This window comes from Vicugna pacos, chromosome 2, assembly GCF_048564905.1.
Source record: "Vicugna pacos chromosome 2, VicPac4, whole genome shotgun sequence".
In the NCBI taxonomy this organism is placed as follows: domain Eukaryota; kingdom Metazoa; phylum Chordata; class Mammalia; order Artiodactyla; family Camelidae; genus Vicugna; species Vicugna pacos.
The window spans coordinates 86,396,582-86,413,597 of NC_132988.1; positions in this window are offsets into that span (position 1 = coordinate 86,396,582).

Genomic DNA, 17,016 nt, shown 5'->3' on the forward strand with positions numbered 1-17,016 from the left:
ATTATAAAACACGTTCCAAAGAAACTGAAGTCCAGAGAGGCTGGATGACTTTCCCCTCATCCCACAGAGAGTTCTTGGCAACTGGGACCAGAAACCAGATCCTCTGAGCCTCAGGCCAACACGCTTCTCATTACACCATGAGACTATGAATGAGTAAATTTAGCAGTTTTGTGACTGAATTAAGTCCTTCTGGCTTCCTTTCATCATGGCGCTGTGTGGTGGGGGGTGGAGGGGAGAGACTTAAGCCAAGAACAAGGAGGACAAACCAGGAGGTGACGCCCCTGGAGATGGGAGGGGATTTTTAGTTCTCTGCAAGATACAAAGGGGGATAACTTACCTTTCCACTGTATCTCTGGCCACCAGTTTCTGTTCGTCTACTGACAAGGATTTTTATATTGATTAAAGTTCTCCTGAAAAGACTTCTTTTGTGCCTCCCCTACCAGATATTCGAGGACACTATATTCAATATCACATTGATTATATTGATATATATTGATTAGATTCAAGGGCAGCCAGCCAGAAAGGTGTCTGGTGCGACAATTTATAAGGAATGATGAAATGTCCCAGAAATGTAATAAGATGACATTAATTAATAAATGAAAACTTACCCAACTTGGGAAAGGAAACAGTCCAGGAAGTGCAGAGTTCCACACAAGATCAACCCAGAGGAACACACCAAGGCACATAGTAATCAAATTGACAAAAATTAAGGATAAGGAGGAAAAATTAAAATTAGCAAGAGAAAAGCAACAAACAACATACAAGGGAACTCCCATAAACTTACAGCTGATTTTTCAGCAGAAAATCTACAGGCCAGAAGGGAGTGGCACGATATATTTAAAGTAATGAAAGGGAAAAACCAACAACCAAGAATACTCTATCCAGCAAGGCTCTCATTCAGATTTGATGGAGAGATCAAAAGCTTCACAGATAAACAAAAGCTAAAAGAATTCACCACTGAACCGGCTTTACAACAAATGTTAAAGGAACTTCTCTAGCCATCAAACCACAAGAAAAGAGAACAAAAAGAAGAGAGAGAGAGAAAGATTGCTTTGGCAGTTCAGGGACTTTTATGATTCCATATAAATTTTGGAATTGTTTGTTCTAGTTCTTTGAAAAATGTTGTGAGTACTTTGACACAGGGGTTGCTTTGGATCTGTAGATTGATTGGGTATTACGGCCATTTTGATAATGTTGATTCTTCCAATCCAAGAGCACAAGATATTTTTCCATTTCTTTGTATCATCTTCAATTTCCTTCATCAATGTTTTACAGTTTTCAGAGTATGGGTAACCTCCTTGGTTAAGTTTATTTCTAGGTATTCTGTTGTTTTTGATGCAATGGAAATGTTTATGCCAGTTATAAAATTCTGGTTTTTTAAGTGGAAAAAAAAGTGAATGGAGGGCTGCAAACGGCAGAATATTCTTCTTTCTTATGGGTGAGTTGTATTCCATTACATATATATATGCTGCTTCTTCTTTATCCATTCATCTATTGATGTGCACTTAAAATGCTTCCGTATCTTGGCAATTATAAATAATGTTGCTATTAATAGCGGATGTATGTATTTTTTTGAATTAATTCTTATTTTGTGGTTGGCTTTATTCCTTTCATAACTATGTAAGTTTAAAAAGCAAAAGCTCTAAACGTTCTTAGAAACAATGAACAGTATATATATGTAAATTTAAAAAATATGTGCAGTATGTTGTATATATGTATTTACATGCAATGCATTGTATATGTGCAGTCAAACTGTAACAATTCTACCTAATAAAACTGAAAAATGAAAACAAGAAGATGAAGTTTATTATTTTTCCCTCTCGGACAGTAAAGTTCAATCAGAAAAGCATGACCACACTAAGTATCACAGGATAGATTATTTATTCTGAAGTTAGATCTTCTGCAAATTTGGGAGGAGCTGAGGAACAGAAGGTCCCAAAAGTACCAGAGAAAAGTACCTAGTTCAGGGGGACAAGTTGGATGCTAGCTGAAACAGTGGCAAGAGAGGCTGGTGGAGAGGTCTCTGGAAGGCCGTCGGCTCTTTGCGGCTTCCACCTCTGTGAGCTCAAAGCAAAACAATTCCCTGGTGGGTTTGGGGTCACAGCTGGTCAGTAGGGCCAGCATTTGGGAACAAGAGCTGGATCTGGAGTGGAGGAATACCAAGAGCAAAGTGGAACCCACCAGCACCTCGGTGACTGCCCCTAACTGCCTCTACCAAACTTCAAAAGGCTGTTACTTCCTTTCTGCCTCTTAAATATCAAGCAGATTTCTCCTGTGGCCACTGCGACTCTGAACTACACAGGTTACTCTTGCACCTGGGTATCTGGAAAGTGTGGTTCCAATTTAGATAAGTTGACATTGTCTGAAGCCACCACAACTGGTCTCAGGGACAAGTCCTGTGTGGCTGGAAGCAATAGTTTGATAAGCTGCTTGGGACAGAGTGTAAGACCGCCAAGTGGTCTGGCTCAGGTACAACCCATGGTGGCTATGCTGCCTCGGAGGATGTGGGGCTGTCTCCACGCAAGGCTGTTTGGAATGTGCGTGTGGAATATGCCGGCTTGGAGCCAGCCCTGAATCGTGGAGGACGTGGGGTGAGGCAGCAGGGTGCCCCCTGCAGCACCTCCTCACAGCCCTTGCCTCGAGCCTCCGGAAAGGAATGCAGCTCTGCTGACACCTTGATTTTAGCCATGTGCTATGGTCTGAATGTTTGTGTCCCCACAAGCTTCATATGTTGAGATCCTAACCCACAAGGCAGGGGGGTCCTCCAGGAGGTGATCAGATCAGGAGTGGGGAGCCCATGTGAATGGGATTAGTGCCCTTATGAAAGAAACCCCACAGGGCTCCCTAGCCCCTCCCACCACATGACAACACAAGAAGTCTGCAACCCGGAAGACAACCCTCACCCTGTCATGCCGGCATTTTGATCTCAGACTTCTAGGTTTCGCAACTGTGACAACTAAATTTCTGTTGTGTATAAGCTACACAGCCTGTGGTTTTTGGAATCACAGCCCAAAGGAACTAAGAAATCATCTCCGCTGGCAGCCTGCTGCCAATGACTCACTGATATCAGGGTCCAAAAGGCCAGCCCACTCGTCCCAAGGGAGGACTTTGTCATGCAACTCATGCTCCAGAGCGCCCCATGGGCCAGGCTGCCCCAGCTAAGGCCTCATCCTTTCTTAGCTCCTTCACTTGCTCTCTCCTGCTCTCCTCTCTTCCTTTTCTCTGAGAGCACATCCTCAGTAAATCATAGGCACCTGAGCTCCTGTCTTAGGCTCTTCTTCTAAGAAGTCCCAATCCACGACCCCTCTCTGTTGCATTCTCCTCTTCAGCCACACGACCCTCTTGCAGTTCCTAGAACGCTGGGCATTGGTTCATGGTAAACCTACAAAAGTTTTATTAAGCCCATTTTACAGATGAGGAAATTGAGACACAGAGCTTAAGAACTTTCTCAAAGGTCATATAGCTTGCAAGTGATGTTTGACTCCATACACTGTGCCACTGCACTGCAACAACAGACTGATTTATTTACATTATTATTTATTTCCTTATTTACTTTAGTTATTATGTGTCTCCTCCCATTAAATATAAGCTCCTTAGGGATACAGATTTTTGTCTGTTAGTCCACTACTGTATCTCCTAGTACCTAGAGAAGTCCAGGTACCATACTAGGCCCTCAAATATTTATTAAGTTACATAGTTTCTGTGACTTCAAGCTATTCTTCGGCGGGGAGGGTACAGCTCCGTGGCAGAACGTATGCTTAGCATGCATGAGGTCCTGGGTTCAGACCCCAATACCTTCATTAAAAGATAAATAAATAAATCTAATCCCCCACCCCTCCAAAAACAACATCAACAACAACAGCAAAGATATAAGCTCTTCTTCCTTCTGGATGCAAGAGGAAAACAAACTGTAATAAGAGTAGATTGGTTATTCAAATTTCAGCCAACATCCATACCATGTCATAAATGCTTCTTCCTTCCCATCTTGATTCAGCTCTGTAATAAGCTGGATGCAATATTTAAGGCACATAGTGATTGTTTCAATATTTGGTTTCCATTTTAGAACCATGAGTGCCACGCAGCTGTGCAATCGTTGGCTGAGGTAGTGATCTCTGGCATCCCAAATGCCAGGATTTGCAATGATGTTGTGAAGGCCTTACCAGAGACAATCAAGGCTGGGAGAAGACCTGTATGAATCTAAGTGGAAAGTGCACGGCCACAGTCATTTGTTACTACAGTCTAGTACTGCTCATTGGGACTTCTGGGAACCCCCAAAATAGCACAGCATCCAAGTTCTGAACTACTTGAGAAATAGACCCCCCCAAAAATTAGGCACAAAGAAATCAAAATATGTTTGTCACTAAGAAAGCTGATACTGCAGAATGTGGCTTGGATTTAAGAGCCAAATGTTTTCCTAACACTAAACCCCAGAACCAGACAAACTTACTCACAGATGACTCCAGAGTCCCCCAGGCAGGGCCTTGCCCCTATAAACCAATAGCACGAAGGAACAGAGCAGGACAACATATTCTCTGCAGGTCCACCAGCTCCCAAGAAGACTCCAGAGGGAAGGGCTAGCTGCTCTATTTTGATTCTCCTTCTAAATTCAACTGTTAGACAAGCTACTGCATCTCCCCAAGAAAAGAGTGAGTGATGGTGCGGTGATGGTGCCAGGAGTGTTACATGATGGATATCTCTTCGACAAAAGGAAATAGTAAGAGTGGGAGATAATATTATACTTGCAACCAACACTGCCCCATGGGCAATTGGATGACTCTTGAAAGAACTCCAATTACATTTTTGCTTTATGAATTTGGTGTATATGTAATACATAATCGCTAGGCACTTACAGCTATCATTCTTCTTCTTAGTTACCATAGCTGAGACTAGATTTAAATCACAGAATTGTGCAGCCAAAAGTGAAACTTCAAAGATAATCTGGTCTACTGCTCTCCTCTTTATAGATAATGAAACTGAGGCCCAGATGGGTGGGATACTTTGTCCTATAAAATGTAGGCCAGTGGACCAGAGCCAGAGCTGGGACCTCCTGTTCTTTCTTCTCAGTTCGAAGGCTTTATCTAGCCAAGTCTGTTTTTCCGTTTTTCCGTTTTCCGTTTTTCATCAAATCGTCCCCAGTGCCAAGAAAGAGAGGAAAGAGAAATCTTCCACCAACAGTAAGAAACAAAAACGTAACATGCATGTCTATTTCACAGCTAAGATTATGAGGCGGTGGTAAAAGATGAGGTGTTCAAAGAGAAGACAGCAATCATTTCACTAAATCATGTATAATGAGGGTCTCATCCACTCTCACCAGCCCTTCACGACATGACACCTTGCACTGAAATTTCCCATCTGTCCCAGTCCACGGCGCAGTAGTCAGCTAAGACTCTGTTCCAGGAGACTTAGCTCTTTACTTTCATAAAATTCAAGAGAACTAGGTGGTTTTTTTATATATGAACATAAACTCCAGTATCCTAATGATGTCTGTTTTAAATTATTTATGCAGAATGCAAATCTCCTAGGCATTGTTTTCTAAAAATCCTACATTACTATGAATCATATGAGCTTCTTCACAACAAATGGTAAAAGAAATGAGTGCTAACTTCAGAAACCCTGAGGAGAGGGAAATCTTATTTCAAGATCCTTTCCCTTCCTTTAATACAATATGTATGTATTAAGGCTGTGAAATAGGACCCAAATATAAAGGTCATAAATCGTCGTGTTTGAAAATAGAAATAAAGACTGTATCCATCATTATAAATATAATATAGTAATAATGATGTTTTAAATTTTATATATTCATGACTACTGCTGAAGGTATCCAATTTATTTGCTTATCCCAATGCTCTTCAATATGAAAAGCTAGTGCTGTATTTTAAATGATGGAAAGTTTAGATAGGTACAGAAACTGTCTTGGGGACACGTCGACTGTTTTCAAACTTCTTGTGGAGACGACTTGCCTGTGTAACAGAGCAAGCAGCAACTTTGCGCCATGAATTATGGGTTAGATGTGCCCACGGCCGCGGTGCTCAGAGACGCAGGTGCTTCTGTGTACCCTTTGGGTTCCGCAAGTAGGTCAGGCCACTGAGGAGATCGTTATACTTTGCAGCACGAGAACAATGTGGTTGCTAAGGGAAGAAAAGCCTTACCTGACGAACTGCGGTCTCTCCCAGCAAATTCAGGTCACTGCATTATGGAAATGCACTGTGGTATCCTTTTTTGTTGGACTGTATGAAACTGTTGCAACTAGATATCTGTAACAGAGAAAAATAGTCCACTGGCCAGGCAAACCTGAACATGACTCCACGTTCATCAGGTCTGTCTAGAATGGATGATTCGAAAAGATATACAGGAACTTGCGTGTTTGTGTGTGTGTGTGTGTGTGTTGGCTGTTTGTTTATTTTTTTAAGGAAGTAGCTACTTCAAAGAGTGTTTTTAGATTCTGTTTATTTTTCTGGAAGAGCCTAGCTTTAGTCCAGACTTCCACTCTTCAGAAGCTTAAGATGATTTAGGGGACCTTTTTCCATCAGGAAAAACAAATCATCTTACAGGGCTAAACATATAAAAAGCCAGGTAGACTGCTGCCCAGTCATGGAAGAAGCAGTTACCAGTTCTAACTGCTAAACTCAACTGTGTTCCAGATTCTCACAGCAGGGATTTTGATCTTTCACCTCAGTATCCCCAGAACCTGGAACCGGGCCTGACACCTAGGAAGCACTTCATAAATGCTGGTTGGATGAAGCATAAATCACTGATTCTAAATTTCAATCCCGCCTTTATCACAGCTGCCAGTGGGATTCTGGGCCAGTGTTTCACCTGTCTGCCTATCAGTTTCCTCAAGGGGAAAAGAGGCACGGAAGACCCGAGTGATGTGAGCAGTTACCAGACACAGCGTGTGAAGCAGCGTAGCGCTTGTCATTCAATGTCAGGGGATTTAAAATTACTTATATGTATATTTTAAAGAAAGTTTTGCTTTTATGAAATTATGATATGGTAACATTATAATAATGTTCTTGTTTCTGAGACTGTCAGTTTGATAGGATAGACCTTACAAGAGGAACGATGTTCATAGTTTCTCATGACTGTAAACTTTAGCTTAACCATTTAGGATTTTCTCTGATACACACCCATTTAATCTTGAAGATTTCAGCTTCCTCCAGAATCTAAGATACATGTCCTGTTGTAGCATGTCGGAAGGTGCTTAAGGTTCTAAAGCTCAAAAGCTCTTTGTGCTTATATTAGGAGAAAGAAATGTTTAGGGAAAAAAATTATTACTGTACTAAAGACCCAAATTGATACAAAACACTGAAAAATAAAGCCATTTGAAATATTAATTGAAGTATCGTATTTAGTTCAATAGTACTGTACTGAAAACATAGTTACAACATCATATTTATTGTCTTTCTACTTTGTTAATGACAAAGGTTAACTGTAGTCCTAAATCATAATGTGTCAGACCTGCTTAAAGGGACACATTTATAAATGTATTATAAATACATATTTATATTGTATATTAATCAGATTTATCTCTCTCCAATGGGTTCTATTTCTCTGGAGAGATACAGATGTCTGGAGAAGTACCTTGCCCAAGATCACAGTTACTAAATGGTCAAACATGCTCTAGCTTCTGGGCACTTCCCCCACCCTGCCCCAGGGGAAAGTGTACCATCTCCCTACCCATGGACTGTAGATAAGCAGACTTTCAAGTTAACTGGGTCAAGTCCTAAGGATCTACTCTGAGATATAATTCAGTTCTTCTAGATTTTATTCTTCAAAAGTCACATTTTTTTTTTATGCTGGACATAATATTCCACCTTTAAATACTTCAGTATGCAACTCACAAATATAAGGACTTCCTACATAACCAAAATATTTACCATGCCCAATAAGTCACAATATGAGTCATCTCAATGAGTTTTAATATTATTTATGACTCAAGTCATATTCTAATTTCCATAATTGTTCCCCAAATAGATTCTGTAGCTGTCCAAAACCGTTCTAATCTAGGATCACATGTTGCACTAGTGGTTGCGTCCCTTACATTTCTTTTCCTTGATAATCGCCTCTGTTTTTATGGTGCTGATTTGCAGAGTCCAGGACAGTGGTCCCCTGGAGTGTCTCACCTTCAAGATTTGCCTGAATGCCTTGTCACAGAGCTTAGCTTGTTCCTACTTTTCCCCTCTATCATCCGTCTTTCAGACACTCTCCTGATACCTGGAAGGACAGGAAAGTAAGTCACGTCTGCAGGCTGTTAGAGCAGCCTAGAAGGAAGCCTCTGGAGACTGAAGAGGGGAATATGCAGAAACTAATGACTGAAGGAACTCTTTTATGGATTATCCCTAGATTTAATTCATTTGACTAATTCCTAGATGAATGACTGCAAGTAATCAAGAGTAAGGGGGAAAAAACAGCCTAAACAACTTTCATTCTGAGTAAAGACTAGACTTGCAGGCACAAGGCATCTTTGTGCAATGGATGCCAATATGCAAAGTAGGATTTGGGGGTTTTGCCCTAACAGGCTTTATCAGATTAGGTGGGGCTTTGTAATTCACGTTCTGATTGGACACTCCAATCTTTCCAGAGTCAAAGTGTAAAGCAGCCGGGCTTAGTTGCCTAGGCAACCAACCATGTAAGACGGGTGAGTTATAAACTCAAATTGTTGCTAACTTGCAGTCCATGAAAGTCTTTTGAATCTTTGTTCAAAGACAACTCATTTGAATGTGCTTTAAATGCTCAGGATCGCCCAGGAAAACCTTTATACAAGGTAGCTAAACAAAAACTACTGTTTCTATGGTATTATTAAAATAGACTGGATACATTTCAAGATGCTTCCCGCATTCATTTACTCACCAAATATTCTCAGGCCTCCTTTGGCCAGGATCATGGACACATTGCAGATGTGAATTTTAGCTCACTTTACTAGAGTTTAAAAAAAAGCCATGTTCTTATGTCTCTAAATAAAGTTACATTTGTTCAGAGCCCCCATCCACTCAGGAAATTCCATCTTGTGAATCTGGTGGGGGCAGGGTGGGGAGGTCACCCTTCTCCTAGGGTCAGGAGAGGGGATCTGGGGCTCTGGCAATAGTCAATGTCAAAATCCACATAGTCCCTAGAAAGCAGTGGCCTCAGCCCAGTCCCAGATCTTTTGAAGGTGGGGAACTAAATGTTACTTGAACCCCCTCTCGCAGGGCACCGTGGAGATCTTCTGCCCTGAGGTCCTTCCACAGACCAGAGCTACAGGACGGAGTGAAGTGGCGGTCTTCACTGTTCCAGGACCTGCACACCTGTGCTCCCTCCCTAGTCTCTCAAAAAGCTCAAAATCTTCCCTCTAGGATCAGTCCATTTCTTCTTCTCTCAGCTGGGGCTTTTTTCCTACAACAAAATTCTCCTTAAGAGTGGCATTGTGGATGCCTATTTCAAGCCTTATCTGTGAACCTTCCTTTTACACCTCTGACGCAAAAGACATCAACAGTCCTGGAGGTAAAGCCACCCTCGACAAATTTGTTGCAACGGGGAACGCTTTCCATTTGTTCAGGCTGCCGAATGAGTACAAAACAGAAATTAGTATCTCGAGGTGATTTCCCAGCCACAGATGTGAAGGTGAGAAAGATTGTCCCTGCCTCCAGGGATCTTGTGTCTTAAAATAGAGGCAAATAAAGAGGTCATTAAAATACAGCACACAGGAAGGATCCCTGCACCAGAGGCTAGGAAGGGTTTCTCTGGCAGAAGTTGTTATGAACACTCAAGAACAGCACCCCCTACCTACGTGCCAGGTGCTGACCCAAGCAATTATTCACATAACTATAGATGCACAGCAGGGCTATAACTGGAACCCAGGCAATCTGGCTCCAGAGTGCATGCCCTACATTCCTAGGCGCTATGGATGTCTCCAATGAGTCTGGAAGAGGAAGCACGAGGTGCCCCTGCAGAGCTCACATGTCTGAGGGAGCGGGTAGGGCAGACATGGAGCGAAGGTGCCTGGGAGGGGCTGTGGAGAGGGAAGCTGGAGTTAACTACCTGAAACAGGCAGAGCTAAGGAGGCTCCAGCAACTCTTCAGGACGCTAACACCTGTTTCCCTGATGCTGAGGAAAGTGAATCAGGTGAGGAGGGCAGACTAGAGAAATGAAGGAATTCTCGAAAATTTCTCTCCAGAGTAAATCCTCACTGACAACACCAGATGCTGGCAAGGCGTAGAGCAACAGGAACCGTCACTCACTGCTGGTGGGGATGCAAAATGGTACAGTCACTCTGGCAGTTTCTTACAAAACTAAACCTGCTCTCAACACACGACTCAACAAGAGTCACACTCCCTGGTACTTACCCAGAGAAGCTGAAAATACATACTTAGGTCCGCACAAACATCTGAGCACAAATGTTTCTAACGGCTTTACTCATGATCGCCAAAACTTGGGAGAAACTGAGATGTCCTTCAGGAGGTGAATGCAAATATAAACCATGGTACATCCAGACAGTGGGATATTATTCAGTTCTAAAAAGAAATGAAAAGACATGGGGGAAACTGAATGCATTTTACTAAGTGAAAGAAACCTGTCTGAAAAGGCTTCTTACTGTACAGTTTCAGCGATATGACATTCTAGAAAAGGGAAAACTATGGAGACAGTAAAAAGATTGGTGGTTGTCAGGGGTCGGGTCTGGGGGATGGACAGTGACAAACAGGCAGAGCCGGAGGATTTTTAGAGCGGGGAAATATTCTGTATGATACTATTATGGTGAATACAAGTCATTCATTATACATTTGTCCAAACCCATAGAGTGTACAACACCGAGTGAACTGTGATGTGAACTATGAACTCTGGGTGACACTGATGTGTCAAGGCAGGTTCATCAATTGTGACAAATGCATCACTCTGTAGGGGATGTTGCTAATGGGAGAGGCTCTGCATTAGGAGGGCACGGGGGATGTGGGAACTCTCTGTACCTCCCTCTCTATTTTGCTATGAACATAAATCTGCTCTAAACAAGAAGTCTATTTAAAAAAGAAAAAAAGTAAGTCTTATCCAACCTTCTGTGAATTAGATTTTGATTAATAAGCCTCTCTTCTAAAATAGAATTATGCCCCACAAGGAGCTAAATCTGTTCTTGTATTTGTATCCTGTTGTGAGTATTTTCACCATAAATTCAAATTGCTTTTCTCCTGCCCTAGCTCTAGCCAGGTGGGGAGGCTGTTCTAGAAAGAGGCTTGGCTCAGACACTAGGACACAAAGATGACAACGCACCCTTGGAATAAGGTCAGAATATCTACCATGAGATATTACTGGCCTCTGCTTGACCACACAGCCTCCCTGCCACACCAGAATATTCTGGATTTTGCACTCAGAGGGCTTTGCATGTCACAGGCTATGGGGAGCAGCTCTGGAATATTAAAGTACTAAATTAACTTTCAGGATGTCCGTCACGGGCATTCATGGGTGAAATAAAGGCTAGGCGTGTCTCAGGAAGACTGGAGACACAACCAAGTTGATGGACTCATCTTCAGATTTCAGCTTTCCCCTGTCCGGGCCAAAATTATGATCCTTGGGGCCAGCTTTGCTTCTTGCTGAGTCTGGCAATCTGAGCATCAAATCCAGATGAAGCTCTCAGTCAATGGCCCAAAAGCTCCAGCTGAGCGCCTGGCAACACGCCTTCCCTGACGGTGGTGCCAGTTCATCAAGGAAAGCAGGGCCTGCGCTCAATCCTTGTGCGACGCCTCCTGTAAACCCACCTGCTCGGCTCTGGGAGACTCGGCATTGTTTATTCCTCAGAGAGGAAATGAGTGACTCACGAGATGTGGTGACTCACAGAGCCTCTCACAGAACCAGACAGACGGCAAGTGGGGAGCTGGGACGAGGAGAAGGATGGCCGGAGGCCGAGAGCTGCTCTGGCCACTCTGGGGCATCCAAGATGCCTGCCCTCCATCCCTGCACACACACCAGGAAACTTCCCCACCAGAAAACCGGTCAGAGCCGCTCTTACCCAGCAGGGAAGAGGTGGTTGTGAGTGAGCCCAGAGCTCCCTGGGGCGCTGATCTAGATTCCCGCCAGCGTTTTGTTTTTAATTCATCTCCTCCTCCCCTCCACCCGCCCTTCCCATCAGGGCCAGTTCCTCAGCCAGCCACACTCCTCCAAGCTGTTTGTCTGGTCCTTCTCCCTCGCTGCTGCCTAGGCTTCTGTAGCTGTCTCTTGTTTTGCATCCATTTACGTGCACAGTGAGGCTACTCGAGACACACATACTGTAGCGGTTAAGACCATGAGCAACTAAGGTTTGGATCCCAGCTGTGCCTAGTCCTGGCTTTGACTTTGGCCACGTTACTTCACTTCTCTGGGCCTCATTTTTCTCACATATAAAGTTGGACTAATAATAATAATACCTATTTGCCAGGTTGTATAAAAGGCCCTGTAACCACTTTGGGAAGGAAGGAAGGAAAAAAGGAGAAAAAGAGACTGTGAGCCACTTAAAATAAAGGACTAGATACTATTCATTTTTCATTCTGTGCCTCATTAAATTCATTTATTCATTCTGGAGCTCATATAATGTTCCAGTTACTGAGCAAGGTTGGTCCCTGCCCTCAGGGGGCTCACAGCTATTAGGGGTGACAAGGAATGACATGAGCGGTGGTAACACAGCATGATGACAGACAGGGAAATGCACGGCTCTAGAGCCTGGGTTCAAATTCTGGTCCCGTCACTTCCTAACTATGCGACTGCATGAGTTACTAGCACCTCCGTCATGGGACCAATGTGGGGATGAAATATACATGCATAACAGATACATATGAACGCACACAAAGATGTAAACTGGGTTTCCACTGCAAAGTGCAATGGGAGCCCAGAAGGTGGAAAAGCAAACTTGAGTCTGGCCAGGCTGCCAAGAGGAAGTGACTCTGAGGCCCAGGCTTTAAGAATGAGTGAGACCATTGACAAAACAAAAAGACAACCTACTGAATGGGAGGAGGTATTTGTAAATGATATGACTGATAAGGGGTTAATATCTAAAACATACAAACAGCTCGTACAACTCAACATCAAAAAAACCAATAGCCCGATTAAAAAATGGTCAGAAGACCTGAACAGACATTGTTCCAAAGAGCACATGCACATGCAGATGACCAACAGGCACATGAAGAATGCCCAGCATTGTTAACCATCAGGGAAATGCAAATCAAAACCATGATGAGGTATCACCTCACACCTGTCAGAATGGTTGTCATCAAAAAGAGCACAAATAAATGTTGATGAGGATATGGAGAAAAGGGAAACTTTGTACACTGTTGGTCAAAATGAAAATTGCTGCAGCTACTATGGAAAACAGTATGACAGTTTCCTCAAAATACTAAAAATAGAACTACCGTATGACCCAGCAATTCCACTCCTGGGTCTATATCCAAAAAATAAAAAATAAAAACACTAATTTGAAAAGATACGTGCACCCCAATGTTCATAGCAGCATTATTTACAATTGCCAAGATAAGGAAGCAACCTGTGTCCATCAACAGATGAATGGATAAAGAAGATGCGGTGTATATATAATTACATAATGGAATACTACTCGGCCATAAAAAGAATGAAATTCTGCCATTTGCAACAACATGGATGGACTTGGAGGGTATTACACCAAATGAAATAAATCAAACAGAGAAGAAAATACTGTATGATATCACGTATATGCAGAATCTAAAAAACACAACAAACTAGTGAATACATCAAAAGAGAAATAGACTCACAGATACAGAGAACAAACTAGCGGTTACCAGCGGGGAGAAGGAAGGGAGAAGGGGCAATACAGGAGATGGGGAGAAAAAGATACAAACTATTATGTATGAAATCAGCTACAAGGATATATTGTTCAACAAAGGGAATGTAGCCAACATTTTATAATAACTATAAATGGAGTATAGCTTTTAAAGATCGTGAATCACTATACTGCATGTCTATTACTTATATAATATTGTACATCAACTGTATTTCCATTTTAAAGAAAAGAATGAGTGAGAGAGGGGTGGAGAAGAGGAAGCTGAAACTCCAGCACACGCAAGAGCATGAGAGGAAGAACACCAGTCTCTCGCAGGGCCCAGGAGGGCCTGAGATGGATGTGCTGGAGAGACAAGCAGGAGCTGAATCATGCAGGGCCCTGCTAATGAACTGGGATTGTGCCTGAGGACAGTGCAGGGCTAAGGAAATTGTTCAAGCTGGAGCCTGCTATGAGCGTTTTGGCGCTTTCTAAATCAGCCACATTTTTCATAACATTAGCCAGCAATAATCAACTTTGTGATCATGAGCCTGAGGCCCTGGGGACTGCTGATGCACCGCCTAAGAAAGGCTCTTTTCAGTGACGTCTACTTCTAGGGCCAACCATATTTCACTGTATCCTAATTCTTTTGAGAAGTGATAAATCCTTTGTGGGAGGGACTCATGTCTTATCTTTTTTTATCTCTGAAAGTACCCAGAACCATTCATGGGCACCTCAGATTTGTCCAACCAGTACCAAGTGATGAATTCATATAATCCGTGTGCATGGCATATTGGTAATTTCTAGTTATTTAAGACAATTAACAGGAACATTCTGGTAAAAAGTAGAAATGAGGGTGGGGACAAAGACTTTATTGTAGCAAGATGTTAACAGGACAAATATCCTTAGCATATTTGTTGGAAGTTAAACTTCGGTGTAACAAAGGGCTGTTCATTTTTGTCACAGAACCAATTAGAAACCTATTCCTTTCAGACCACGAGATGGCAGGGGGTTAGTTCTGACTTCTGATAACACAAAGTAAAATTAGCAATAGAACTGCATCCCCTTTCATTTGGCGGGGGAGGGGTGAAAAGAAAGCAGTGAATCACATGGAGGAACTGGGGGACAGAGATCTGGGAGATCTCTGGGCGAACACGGATTCTCTAAAACAACAGCATCTTCACAGGCAGCCTTTGAACCCAGGCTCATTGATTCATTTACTCATTCAGCATATACTCATTACTTCTTTACTGGGTCCTTCCAAATATGACATGCCAAGTATCCAATGGTGGGCAAAACACACACCGTCCTGTTCTGTACCACATGAAGATGACAGTGGGGCAGGGGACACAGGCTTGAAAGGAATAAACACACCAGTAAGTATATAATAACTCATGATACGTGCTGTCAAAGAGAAGGGAGACCCACTTTAGGCTGGGTGGGGGTTGAGGCAGGTCTTACCAAGGAAGAGTCAGAGAAGGCTGAGTAGGAAAATGCCAAGACAAGACTGATGGGGAGAGGAGTCCAGCAGAAGGAAGCTCACCCAGGTCTCAGGTGAGAAGAGCTGGGTGAACAGGAGGAACAGAAAGGAGGCCAGGTGGATGGCAGAGGGGCTGGCGAGGGGGATGAGGCCAGAGACATAGAGACCAATTAGGACAACAAGAAAAGACGAGAAATGATGTGGGTCTTCCATGTGATCCCCAACCTCTCTTCCAACTCAACATACTCCATGAGTCCCAGTGACATGTCCCAGGGAGGAATCACAGCTTAGGTTGGGACAGGTCATATAGGTAGTAAAGGCACCCAGCAGCTCCCCCTACTGACAGAGGTTGGGAGTGGCAGAGAGGGAAGAACATGGACAAAGAACAATGTAAAGAGAAGGCTTGGGGGCCATGCGGCCCTGACTTTGACTCCAGCTCCCAGTATGCCTTGCACAACTCAATTGCCTAGTTCACAGTACTCACCCTAAAGGGGAGTAGATACGATTGCATGTGGGTGGGTGAAATGGGTAAAGGGGGTCAAAGTTGCAAAATTCCAGTTATAAAATGAGTAAGTCATGGGAATATAATGTACAGCATAATGACTAGAGTTAACAATAATATATTTCATATTTGAAGGTTGCCAAGAGAGTGGTTCTTAAAGTTCTCATCTGGGTGTGGAGAAAAGGGACCCCTCCTACACTGCTGATGGGAATGCAGTTTAGTGCAGTCATTATGGAGAACAATATGGAGGTTCCATAAAATAAAATAAAAAAAACCAAAACTAAACTAAAACTAAAAATAGAGTTACCATATGAATCAGCAAACCCACTCCTGGGCACCTACCCTGAGGAAATTCTAATTCAAAAATATACATGCACTCCAATGTTCATAGCAGCTCTATTTACAATAGCCAAGGCATGGCAACCTGTATATCTATTGGCAGATGACTGGATAAAGAAGATATGGTATATACATAATGGAATACTATTCAGCCATAAAAAGAACAAAATAATGCCATTTGCAGCAACATAGATGAACCTGGAGATTATCATACTAAGTGAAGTAAGTCAAACAGAAAAAGATAAATATCCACTTATATGTGGAACCTAAAAAGTGATACAAATGAACTTATTTACAAAACAGAAACAGACTCACAGACATAGAAAATAAACTTATGGTTACCAAAAGGGAAAGATGGGGAGGGATGAATGAGGAGTTTTGGATTTGCAGATACAAACTACTGTATATAAAATAGATGAACAACAAGGTCCTATTGTACAGCACAAGGAGCTATATTCAATATATATATATTTTTTTTGCAGGGGGGGAGGTAATTAGGTTTATTTATTTAGTTTTTCAGTGGAGGTACTGGAGTACTGAAGATTGAATCCAGGCTCTCCTGCATGCTAAGCATTCACTCTACCACTTAAGCTATACCCTCCCCACCTTAGTATCTTGTAATAACTTACAATGAAAGAGAATATATATGTACGTATAACTGAATCATCATGCTTTACACCAGAAATTAACACAACATCGGAAATCAACTATACTTTAATTTTTAAAAATAAAATAAAAATAAAATTTTTTAAAAGTTCTCATCCCAGGGGGGAAAATTTTTTTGGTAACTATTGTGACTGGCTATTAATTAGACATACTGGTGATCATTTCACAAGGTATACAAATATCCAATCATTATGTTGTACACCTAAAAGTAATGTAATGTTAATGTATCAATTATAACCTCAAAAAAAAAAAAAAGAAAAAGAAAAGACTACAGGTAAGTGGATGTAGCCTCCTGGCCCTAGG